The sequence below is a fragment of the Arachis ipaensis genome, chromosome B7 (assembly GCF_059453495.1).
Source record: "Arachis ipaensis isolate K30076 ecotype BB chromosome B7, ASM5945349v1, whole genome shotgun sequence".
NCBI lineage: Eukaryota > Viridiplantae > Streptophyta > Magnoliopsida > Fabales > Fabaceae > Arachis > Arachis ipaensis.
Window position 1 is genome coordinate 43,712,337 of NC_142442.1, and position 13,746 is coordinate 43,726,082.

Here is a 13,746-nt window from a genome sequence, read left to right on the forward strand (position 1 = left end):
CCTGATCTTCGTCACTGAAGTTGGTCTCTCCCAACTCATCACTGCTTCAACCTTAGCAGGATCTACTGCTATCCCCTGTTTGCTCACCACGTGGCCAAGAAACTTCACTTCATTCTTCCATAATTCGTACTTAGATAGCTTAGCATACAACTTCCTATCTTTCAAGATTTGCAGCACAGTCTGTAAGTGATCCGCATGCTCATCTTCTGTCTTGGAGTAAATAAGAATGTCGTTGATGAATACGACAACAAACTTATCCAGATACGGATGGAAAATCCTATTCATGTAATCCATGAATATTGCCGGAGCATTAGTCAACCCGAAAGACATTAATATGTACTCATAATGATCATAGCGCGTCCTAAAAGTAGTTTTGGGTATATCCTCATTTCTAACCCTTATCTGGTGGTATCCAGATTGCAAATCAATCATAGAAAACACACCGGCTCCTTGTAACTGGTCTATTAGGTCATCAATTCTTGACAACGGATATTTATTCTTCACAGTAACCTTATTCAGCTGCCGATAATCCACACACAGGCACATACTCCCATCTTTCTTCTTTACCAGTAACACTGGCGCTCCCCACAAAGAAACACTCGGCCGAATAAAGTGTTTACCCAACAAATCTTTTAGCTGAGCCTTCAGCTCGGCAATTTCTAAAGGTGACATCCTATAAGGAGCACTCGAGATTGGACCGGCTCCAGGCACCAACTCAATAGCGAATTCAACCTCTCAATTAGGTGGAAATTCATCAATATCGTCTGGAAACACCTCTGGGAACACACATACAACTAGAATTTTCTCCAAGGTTTGATTATCACCCGAAACACCTGATGTTAACAGCATAATACCCTTGGAGAATATATATGATTAAAAAATTATACATAACAACACTAGTCTTGACCTGCAAAGATAAGGCCGACTAGTTAATATAATACAACCCAGGAGTAAAATATAAATATAAATCCTATTTCTCCAGAATCAATCTTTAAGAGTGGTATACAAGTTATAAAATACAGCAGTGGAGATTATATATAAAATATTTTCATAAAATCAAAATCCCTAAAAGATAATCTTCGCTTTATGAAAGCAGAATCTGCACGCCCAACAAGGTGCATTGTAAGACCCGGTCAATTAACGGCTAACTAACCCATAAAATGAGAATTTATTCTAGAAAGCCAAAAATGTTATTTTTATGGCTAAATGTGATAGAGGAGATTGAGACGAGAATTTCGGTACCAATTTTATAGAAATCGGACCAAGATTGGACCGAACGGGCCAAACCGGACCAACCGGACCCAAAGTGGGCCCTTGGCCCAACATAACTAAGACAAAACCCTAGTTTTCAGCACTCTCTCTCCTCACAACACACTCAAACACGCTGAAAACTAATATGGAGGGGGGGGGAAGAACACTCTCTCAAGTTCTCTCCCTTGGTTGATCTTCAAACCACCATAACTTTTGATCTAGAGCTCCGATTGTCGCTCCGTTTGCGGCCACGCGTTCACCACGGAGAGCTCTACAAAACCCATACAATCAATCTTGAGGTAAGCTACGTTTTACTATTCGAAATTTCAGCCCTTGATTTCGAGTTTCATGAGCAAAAATATTGAGATTTTGGATTCTTTGATGTTATAGGACCCAACTCTCTTGAAGGAGAAGGTTAATCTTGTCTCCTTGGACCTTGGGTGTGGTAAGATTCTCAACCCTAGTGTAATTTGTTGTTCTATGATGTTTGGGTATTGAGATGTTGTGTATAGATATGATGATTGTGGCTTAGGTTGTGTATATGTGAATATTGGAGCTTGATTGGTGATTTTGGAAAGCTTGGGAGAGGGTTTTGTGTGACAAAATCTGTTCTTGGAGGTGTTGAGACCTTGAGAGCTTTTGGACAAGTGGTTTGGAAGTGCTCCGGTTGAGCTTGGGAAATTGGCTAAGGTATGGTTTCGGTTTCCCGTATCTAATATGTAATGTGGTAGGAAATACTTAGGCTAGAGGCCCTAAGATAGGCATTGAATTGTTGGCGTTGTTGAATGGTTGAGATATATGATGTGTTCATATATGTGATTATGAATATTGATGCCTTGATTGTGTGATATATGAGAAATGCATGTTGTGATATATGCTTGATGGATGATTGAGGTTGAATTGATGGGTGGTACCATGTTGATGGTGAGTATGATGTTGATCATGTATAATGATGGTTGATTTGGAAATTGATATTATTGGAAATTGGGATGGGAAGGATGTATGACATGAGATTGTGTTTGTTCTTTAGCCATTAATTGAGAAGTGTTAAAATGGTTGGAGGTAGTTTTGGGAATTTTGGTAAAATGTCAATGTGTGAGTTGAGGATGGCTTGGTATTGATTTTGGTACATTTTGATTGATTTCAAAGAAAAGGGATGAAATTGGCATGTTTTGATTGATTTTGAAAAGAGTTGAAAGTGGCTTGTTTTGAAAATGGCACTTTGTGGTTTTGTATGAAAATATGGTTTTTGGGCTTACTTTGACGAGACATAACTTGGACTACAGATCTCTGATTTGTGCTAAATCTATTTAGAAATGAAATTGGATCCGGGATGTACATGCCGTTTGAAGAACGGGTGAAAAACAATTTAAAATGAGGAAGTTATGTCCGTCGGAAGATTGGGGGTTGAATCTGTGAATTCTGCAGCTTTTAACTTAGAAAAATTTTAGCAGAATCACCCCCCGCGCGTAGGCGCACTTGGCGCGTAAGCGCCGTTCTTCAAGAAAGCACCATCCACGCGTACGCGTGGTGTGTGCGGGCGCGTCGATGCGCTGCACCAAATGCCCAGCCATTTTCCAGAGAGTTGTGCCAGAGTTGTGCCAGTTTTGTGCCTGGGCGCAAGAGCACCCACGCGTACGCGTGGCTGACGCTTGCGCGTCGTTTGGCTAATTTTCAATCCGCGCGTTCGTGCGTATGACGCTTGCGCGTCAATAAGTTTTAAGGCCATCCACGCGTGCGCGTGGCCCTGTTTTCATCCCAAAGTTGATTTTTGAGTTTTAAAAGCCAAATTTCATACTTCTAAGCCTCCGATCTCACCACTTATGTCTTAAATCATTATGATATGCCTAGCATGAGAAAAAGGGCTAGTGAATGTGGTAACTTGCGAGTGAAGCAAGGGAAAATGGATGATCATTGAGGATCAAAGATGATTATGTGAGATGCGGAGAATGGCGGTGGAAGTTCTTGTTGTGCCATGGGCCGAAGGGCCGTAAATGTTAATGAATTGGCTGGTTATGGATTTAACCGTGAGCCGGATGGCTAGATTATTACCGTGTGACGGCGGAGCCATGTTTATGGCTAAGTATAAATGCATATATGTTGTTGAATGAATTGTGAATGTTTGCACTTCCACCATCGGAGATGAGGGTTTCCCTGGGTAGTAGCAGTGGCTAGCCACCACGTGCTCCAGGTTGAGACTCGAAGCTCTTTTGACCCTATGTCGTAAGTGTGGCCGGGCACTATGAAAGGCCCGGATGAGCTCGCCCCCGTAAATATTCACCAGTGAGGGTGATGGATATGGATCATGATTATGATCAAATTTATGATGAGTATAACTCGAGTTGGGGATGCGCGACAGAAGGACAGTCCAATGGTTAGCTACCAGGACTTGTCGGGTTGGCTCTATAACCGACAGATGATATCATCAGCCACTAGGGACAGGCATGCATCATAAGCATACTACATGAATTGTTTGAGATTGCCTATTTGACTTCATATTACTTGCTAATTGCCTAAATGCCTTATCTGTTCCTATTTGTAAATCTCTTGTCTGATATAACTGTGTTTGCTATATTATACTCCTGCTGGTGGTTGGGAGGTCTGAAAGAATTGGAAAGGGAAGTATTAGTTAGACTGAAGGATCTTTAGTCAGTTGCCACTTACGGTTTATCTTGTTTATAAGCTTTGATATTATCTGAGGGAAGTTCTAGGATTGCCTTCGGCTTTCCTCTATTATTATGTATTATATATGTGGAAGCTGTTACCATGCTGGGGACCTCTGGTTCTCACCCATGCGGATTTTGTGGTTTTCAGATGCAGGACGTGAGGCTTCTCGTTGAGGCATGCTGGAGACTTCTGGATTTAGCGAAGATCCTTTGTTCTCGGGACTCTGTTTTGGGTTATATATCTTGTTTAGATACTTTTATCTCCATTAAATAATACAAACTGTGACGACTCCTCTTATAGGAGGTTTTGGAGAATAGGTTTCTGTATTTGTGTCCCTTTGGGTTTTCCTTGGGGTTTTCCTTATTTTATTATATGTATATATTGCTATGCTCGGACCGGTTATCTTCGCAGCCGGATTTTGAGTCTTGATATTCCCGTTTTTGACACTCTTTATACATATGATCTTGCGTTAGCTTATCCTTTGCTCGTTACGTTATCGATCGGAGTGTTGCATGTTCAAGTTACGGTTTTTGTTTACCCCTTTTTCTACAAAGGCTCCTAGTTATATTCAATTATTCATACTACTATACGTACAAAAATTTGGTTTTAGAGGTCGTAATACCTTGCCATCTCTGAATTATGACTTAAGCATAAGTCTCTGTATGGTAAGGTGTTACATGCATCACGTCCAATACATGTAAGATAAAAATTCCCGAAACGGGTGAGAACATCATCCCTTTTGGGTTTTCAACCGGGGTAACAGTTCCAAAGCAAAGACGATGTAAAGACTACACGAGTCCTCTAGGAAAGCCTAACACTTCAACAAACAGAAATCCAAGCCTAGAAATATACTAAGCCAGAAAAATAGTAAGGTATGCTAGACCAACTAACTACATTCATGCTCATTTGGTTTTCATTCGACATTTTTCTCTCTAATAAACCTCAAGTCCTTCTCAAACTATCTCTTATTAGTTCTCTCACCTTTCACTTATCATGTTTCTTTCAGTCCCAAGTTCTCCCCATATCATCTCAGCCTCCATATATACAAGGTCTCATAATAGAACAGTACCAGCAAACACAAGTAATTAAGTTCAAGCACAACTAGATTCAATTATAGGAATTATAACAGAGAGCAGTTAAACAATAATGATCACATAGGCAAACCACATATACAGTAAACACACCCAATCAATGTCACATAGATGCAAATGATGTATGCCTGTCCTACTGGCCATGAGCTCACGCGTCAGTTATGTTGCCAGACCCGACTCGGATAAGTGGGATTAAACCACCATCCTTACCCGTAGGTTCCATAAACAAGTGGGATTAAACCACCATCCTTTCTTGGAACACGCAAGCGGGATTAAACCACCATCCTTACTAGGCACCTCGAACAAGCGGGATTACACCACCATCCTTGCTCGGGTTGCATTCACAAATCAATCTGCAAACGGGATTAAAACACCGTCCTTGCCCAACACAAAACAATATGCAAGCGGGATCATACCACCGTCCTTGTTAAACAATTCACCCATACGTGAGCGGAATAGAACCTCCGTTCTCACTGCAGGCAAGTTAAAACCACCATCCCTGTATATGCACAATAACCACGACAAGTGGGATAAAACCACCATCCTTTCCAGGACAAAACTCTTTCAATAAATCAAATCCCTGGGATATAGTGCCCGGCTCACTTTTAACCTCATCATGGTCACTCTCCTGCTTAAGTTATTTTAAGCACATAAACCCTTTCAATAAGACATTTCTCAATCTCATTCATTTCTTAATTTATATTCACTTCTCATTCATCGCCAATATAACACTCCACCATATTTATATACTTTAACCTATCCACAGAATTTCCAAAGCCTAGGTCACCGGCTCTAAACTCAACCGAAATACTCCTTTTTAATTCACTTATTGAGTTCTCCATTGAATCAAAATCTAAATATTAGCAAAAAAATTTTAAACAAGTGTCACGGAAGTTTAAAAGCTTGTCGGGAAGATAAAACAAGTAAAAACAGAGTTTTTATTGAAAAACAGGGTTTGTGCATACGCACGGGTTGTGTGCATCCACACGCACCAGACGGCTTTCCCGGCCTGTGCATACGCATGATGTTGTGCATACGTACAACTTGAAACACTCGCTCTGTTCTGTGCGTACGCACAGAGGAGTGCGTGGGCACACATAACAGATTTTCAAATTTTCAGCAAGATCACAAAAATCAGACTTTTAACCATAACTTCCAACATTCATAACTTTCTCTACAAAATTCCAAGTTCAATAATCTTTATACCGTTTTAAAGCTCCCTTATTTATCTTTAATTTAAGCTAAAGTTCACTCGATTCTAAACTTCGAGGGCCAAGTTATGGCCCGCCAAATTTGGTTAAAAACCACTTTTTACCAAAATTCTACATAACTCAATTGTTTACCATTTCTCAATCCAAATTTAAGTAAAAACAATATCAAAACCTATTCCAAATATACTCACTATATATCCATCAATTCATTACTCTCTCTAACTATTTTCACACCTAATCAAGTAATTCAAACTCATCCAACAACTCTAAACTCAACACAAACCACATCAATGCTCTTCAAGTTCCATAAATTTACATCAACATCAATATTACCATTCAAATTTTAAACAATCACCATTACTTTGTATATCTAATCTTCATGCAACTAATCACCTTGTCCTCAATCCATACCAACACCAACATACGACTCACCCATAATCATTCATAAATCCTCATCATCATTAACATAGATCATACTCACTACATCTCATTCAACATACTATATTCTCATCATAATTCATACCCAAACTCAGCACAATAAAATTCTGAATTATCAATCACAACTAAATTGTCATCAATCATCTCACTCAATAATTCACACCGTTACTTTCACTTACCTCAAAGGGGATTCTCTCACCCTATCACGGCCCCCAGCCCAATATCCAAATCAATTAACAATAAAATTATTAAATACCATTTATTTTATAATGCCACAATAATTCTCAATTAATACACACATACATATAGCCATTCACTATCCACAACAATAACCAATTTCAATTCACACCTATCCTAGGGTCAACCAACCTAGGTATTCACATAACTTTACATAATGCCTACTCGAAACTCAAACCAGTACCTTGAATGTCAATAGTTCTAACCTTCGAAGCCTTGTAATCACCAAACAAGAGTTCCACACCAAATCAATTCACGCCGCTTGATCCCCAATCCAACTCCACACCGACCAACATCAACAATTGTGCTATATACCACAAAAATCACAATTTCTCAACCTAGGTTTCATGAAATTGAAAATCAAAGAAGAAAAAGCTTCCTTTACTTCAACCCAATCAAAATTGGGGTGAAACCCACTAGGAATCCATGCTAGAGTATCCCTAAACAACCAAAACCACAATAATTCAACAACCCCATAACCAAAAATGTGAATATGTAAGGAACAAAAAACTGACCAAAAAACTGAGAGTTTCTTACCACAAGGCTTAAATAGAATTGAAGAGGATGAGTATATCTACGTGTGGTCGCAAACGGCTCATCAATCGAAGCTCCGAATCAAAAGTTACAAGTGAAACAAGATGAAGGTGAATAGTGCTCTAGGTTTTGGTTACTCTCTTCTTCTCTCTCACCGTGTTCTCTTTGAAAGGAGGGATGAATGAAGTATTTCTTTGCTGAAATAGATCTTTATATAGTGTGGGCTTAGGCCACTTGGACTCGGTTCACTCGATTAAGTCCGTTGGCCCAATTTTGGGCTAAAACTTTTAAGATTAGTGTTTAAATTCGTATTTTAAATATTTCTATCTTCTCAAATTATAAATTCTAAATTCATAATCTTATTCACTTATAATTAATTTACTCACTCGCAGTGCCAGACAGGCTTAAGCTGGTACTGCCGGTTGAATTACCAGTACGCGTTTTTATGCGTATTTTCGCAGAAGACTACTTTTTTCATTCGGAAAAATTCACTGAATCCAATTATCATAATTAAATCTTCAAATTCCTTAGTCTTGATTTTTGACTCCATCCGGACGTGTTTTAACTATTTTAACTTGATGATCAATTATCCAATTAATCCTTTTATAATTTTCTCGGGTCTTATATCCTACTCGCCTTAATAAAAATTGTCCTCAAAATTTGACCACTCGTAACTAACTCTAGATGATTCTTCCTCTCATGTGTCCCCACTTTCCATGTATGCTTCTAGAGGTCCGTCCGACTCCAGGAAATCTTCATTAATGAAACTTCCTCAATGCCCATAGTGAGATTCGCGACTTACATAACCTATTCTCACTCTTTATAGAATGCAACTGATAACTCCATGCTACTAACGCCCGTTCCGATTCCATATACCTAATTTAAATTGGATGTTCTAACCCATTTTCGCTATGTCACTCTAATTATTAGCTACCAAGAACCTAGCTATTTCTCTATGTTAACCAGAAGTCACCTTGTCTCAATATTGAGGAGAGTCCTTTCTCATATTTAACATTAAGCTCCTACGTGTGGTATCTCACCCCAGTTCGACTCCGAGCGAACTTAACCAGCAGAACTTCTTTTCCTGCGACGTTTCTCGATACAAGTCGAAACCTAACTACACTTAGCTCTCCAGCCCCATATCAACACAACGGAGCATCAACCCCTCGCAATCTTACTACCATTCACTTTAGACTTAGATAAATTCAAAACTTTTTTCCCAAAAATCACCACTTCACAACTTCTAGCGATGGCATATAGTTATAGGTTTCTCCTTCTGTATCCATAAATCACGCTCTAAGGAACTAGCATTTCAATGGATGCGTATAGGAATTTCATGCAACACCGAAATAGGCTCGAGTTTATTCGAAGGGATACCAGACCCAAAAGAAAACAAGCAACTCAAATGGTATCCACCAGAAATTGAAAAGACACTTCGTGTTACGATCAAGTGAGGTCATAGAAAATAATGAAATGCACCAGAAAGAGAACTAGAGCGCATCATAAGAAAGAAATTTCCAAATTAAGAATCCTTAGCGAAAACAAAAAGCTCATTGACTCGAAACATATCCCTGCTAGCTTTAGAAGAATTTTGAGTTTGTGAATGGTGGCGACTCAACTCAATAGTGATCCCCTTAAGGATCAAAGATCCACTTGATTGGTTCGAAATGAGATCGGGCTCACATCAATGAGTACAAGTTTCATGCAAAGATATATGCGAATGAGGAATAGAACTGGGAATATTCAAATTATTTCCAAGAAAGAATTTGGAATAAAGAACTTCAATGAAACTAACAAAAGAAGAGACAGATTGGGTCTCAAGGATTTTATTAGTACTCTCACTCATATAAAACCTCATATCGCCATCAAGATAACTATGCTTCCGCATCGTTACTTTGATTTGCTTACCTTCAAGAATCTGATCATTCGCCCACTGATGAGCGGATAATTTATACGCTTTTTGACATTGTTTTTAGTATGTTTTTAGTAGGATCTAGTTACTTTTAGGGATGTTTTTAATAGATTTTGTGTTAAATTCACATTTCTAGACTTTACTATGAGTTTGTGTATTTTTCTGTGATTTCAGGTATTTTCTGGCTGAAATTGAGGGACTTGAGCAGAAATCAGATTCAGAGGTTGAAAAAGGACTGCTGATGCTGTTGGATTCTGACCTCCCTGCACTCAAAGTGGATTTTCTGGAGCTACAGAACTCGAAATGGCGCGCGTCCAATTGCGTTGGAAAGTAGACATCCAGGGCTTTCCAGCAATATATAATAGTCCATACTTTGGCCAAGAATTGACGACGTAAACTGGCGTTCAACGCCAGCCTTCTGCCCAAATCTGGCGTCCAGCGCCAGAAAAGGATCCAAAACCAGAGTTGAACGCCCAAACTGGCACAGAAACTGGCGTTCAACTCCACAAATGGCCTCTGCACGTGCAACACTCAGGTTTGGCCCAAACACACACCAAGTGGGCCCCGGAAGTGGATTTATACATCAAATACTTACTCATGTAAACCCTAGTAGCTAGTTTATTATAAATAGGACCTCTTACTATTGTATTTAATCATCTTTGGACGCCTGGTTCTTAGATCAGAGGGGCTGGCCTCTCGGCCATGCCTGGACCTTTCACTTATGTATTTTCAACGGTAGAGTTTCTACACTCCATAGATTAAGGTGTGGAGCTCTGCTGTTCCTCAAAGATTAATGCAAAGTACTACTGTTTTCTATTCAATGCTTCTTATTTCTCTTCTAAGATATCCATTCGCACCCAAGAACGTGATGAAGGTGATGATTATGTGTGACGCTCATCATCCTTCTCCCTTATGAACGCGTGCCTGACAAACACTTCTGTTCTACATGAATTAAGCTAGAATGAGTATCTCTTAGATCTCCTAACCAGAATCTTCGTGGCGTAAGCTAGAATGATGGCGGCATTCAAGAGAATCCGGAAGGTCTAAACCTTGTCTGTGGTATTCCGAGTAGGATTCAATGATTGAATGACTGTGACGAGCTCCGAACTCGCGATTGCAGGGCGTTAGTGACAAACGCAAAAGGATAGTAAATCCTATTCCAGCATGATCGAGAACCGACAGATGAATAGTCGTGCCGTGACAGGGTGCGTGAGCAGATTATTCACTGAGAGGATAAGATGAAGCCATTGACAAAGGTGATGCCTCCAGACGATTAGCCGTGCCGTGACAGGGCATTGGATCATTTTCCCGAGAGATGACCGAAAGTAGCCATTGACAGTGGTGATGTATCACATAAAGCCAGCCATAGAAAGGAGTAAGACTGATTGGATGAAGATAGCAGGAAAGCAGAGATTCAGAGGAACGAAAAGCATCTCCATTCGCTTATCTGAAATTCCTATCAATGAATTACATAAGTGTCTCTATCCCTATTCTATTATTTATAATTCGAAAACCACATAATTATTTTATATCCGCCTGACTGAGATTTGCAAGGTGACCATAGCTTGCTTCATACCAACAATCTCTGTGGGATCGACCCTTACTCACGTAAGGTTTATTACTTGGACGACCCAGTACACTTGCTGGTTAGCTGAACGGAGTTGTGTCCACGCATAGTAAAGAGCCATAATAATGATTCCATACAATAACAAAGAGTACTACATTAATGTCATCACAATTTCGTCCACCAAGTTTTTGGCGCCGTTGCCGGGGATTGTTCGTGTATGAACAACTGACGGTTCATCTTGTTACTCAGATTAGGTAATTTTCTTTTTATTCTGTTTTCAAAAATTTTTTCAAAAATATTTCTAAAATTTTCTCATATGTTTTCGAAAAAAAAAATTTATAAAAATGTTTTCAAAAATAAATTATTCTATGGCTTCAAAAATTTTTAAGAATGAATTCTAGTGTTTCATGAAATATGTTGAATCATATCTGGCTGTAAAGCCACACCCAAACTACTTTGGGATTGGTATTCAACTAATCACTCCAGCCCATGTAATTATATGTTGCAGCCTGGCTGGCTGTAAAGCCATGTCTAGATTCATTTGGACTGAGGCTTGCAATTGGTTATCAAGAGCAAGCTAGTTGGAGCTAATCCACCTGCTACTGTTCCTGATCTACCCGCTGTTGATCCACGATCACCTGCTGAAGCTTGGCTGGCTAGTGAGCCATGTCTAATTCCTGGACTGAAGCTTTAGACTAACATGGCAAGATTCCTGGAATTCATATTAAAAATTTTGGAATCCTTATTTTTCTTTTTCATATAATTTTTGAAAAATATAAAATAAAAATCCAAAAAAATTAGAAAATCATAAAAATCAAAAATATTTTGTGTTTCTTGTTTGAGTCTTGAGTCACATTATAAGTTTGGTGTCACTTGCATATGCATCTTGCATTTTTTCGAAAATTTCATGCATTCATAAGTGTTCTTCATGATCTTCAAGTTGTTCTTGGTAAGTCCTCTTGTTTGATCTTGATGAATTTTTGTTTTGTGTCTTTTCATGTTTTTCATATGCATTCTTGAATTCTTAGTGTCTAAGCATTAAAGAATTCTAAGTTTGGTGTCTTGCATGTTTTCTTTGCATTAAAAATTTTTCAAAAATATGTTCTTGATGTTCATCATGACATTCAAAGTGTTCTTGGTGTTCATCTTGACATTCATAGCATTCTTGCATGCATCACATGTTTTGATCTAAAAATTTCATGCATTGCATTTTTTTTGTGTTTTTCTCTTGCATCATAAAAATTTCAAAAATCAAAAAAAAAAAATATCTTTCCCTTTTTCTCTCATCAAATTCGAAAATTTGGATTGACTTTTTCAAAAATTTTTAAAAATCAAAGTTGTTGCCAATGAGTCAAATCAAATTTTCAATTTGAAAATCTTATCTTTTTCAAAATCTTTTTCAAAAATCAAATCTTTTTCAAAATTATTAGCTATTTTCGAAAATTTCAAAAATATTTTTCAAAAATCTTTTTCTTATTTTTATATAAAATTTTCGAAAATAACTAATCAATTAATGTTTTGATTCAAAAATTTGAAGTTTGTTACTTGCTTGTTAAGAAAGATTCAAACTTTAAGTTCTAGAATCATATCTTGTGATTTCTTATGAACCGAGTCATTAATTGAGATTTTAAAAATCAAATCTTTTTCAAAAACTAATTTCAATCATATCTTTTCAAAAATATCTTCTTATCTTATCTTTTTCAAAAATATCTTCTCAAAATATCTTTTCTAACTTCCTAACTTCTTATCTTTTCAAAATTTGTTTCAACTAACTAACTAACTTTTTGTTTGTTTCTTAACTTTTTCAAAACTACCTAACTAACTCTCTCTCTCTCTAATTTTCGAAAATATCTCTCCCTTTTTCAAAAATTTCTTTTTAATTTACTAATTATTTTTATTTTTTATTTTTGAATTCAAAAAATTTTCGAAAAATACTAACTAATTTTCAAAAACCAATTTTCAAAAATCACTAACTCTTTTTCAAAATAATTTTCGAAAATTATTCCTCCCCCATCTCATTCTATTTATTCATTCATATCCTAACATCTCATCTCACATTCCAATCCTCACAGTTGTGTTTCTTCCTTTACATCACATCCTTTATCTCCCCCTCTTCTTCTACTTACAAAGGGATCCCCATACTGTGGTATAAAGGATCTCTATCATTATTATCATTTTTCTGGCCATTCTTCCTTGTCATATGAGCAGGAGCAAGGATAAGAATATTCTTGTGGAAGCAGATCCAGAACCTGAAAGAACTCTGAAGAGAAAATTAAGAGAAGCTAAAATACAACAATCCAGAGATAACCTTTCAGAAATTTTCGAACAGGCAGAGGAGATGGCAGGCGAAAATAATAATAATGAAAGGAGGATGCTTGGTGACTTTACTGCACCTAATTCCAATTTACATGGAAGAAGCATCTCCATTCCTGCCATTGGAGCAAACAATTTTGAGCCGAAACCTCAATTAGTTTCTCTGATGCAGCAGAACTGCAAGTTTCATGGACTTCCATCTGAAGATCCTTTTCAGTTCTTAACTGAATTCTTGCAGATATGTGATACTGTTAAGACTAATGGAATAGATCCTGAAGTCTACAGGCTCATGCTTTTCCCTTTTGCTGTAAGAGACAGAGCTAGATTATGGTTGGATTCTCAACCCAAAGACAGCCTGAACTCTTGGGATAAGCTGGTCACGGCTTTCTTAGCCAAGTACTTTCCTCCTCAAAAGCTGAGCAAGCTTAGAGCGGATGTTCAAACCTTCAGACAGAAAGAAGGTGAATCCCTCTATGAAGCTTGGGAAAGATACAAACAGTTGACCAAAAAGTGTCCTTCTGACAT

The 13,746-nt window shown here is 38.0% G+C and overlaps 1 non-coding gene across 1 annotated transcript; it reads right to left on the reverse strand.

The window, feature by feature from the left end:
• Positions 1–13,642: 13,642 nt before the first annotated feature.
• On the reverse strand, positions 13,643–13,746 carry LOC148550988 (small nucleolar RNA R71). Its single transcript, XR_015893949.1, has one exon. It is a non-coding gene; the product is annotated as a small nucleolar RNA R71 (small nucleolar RNA).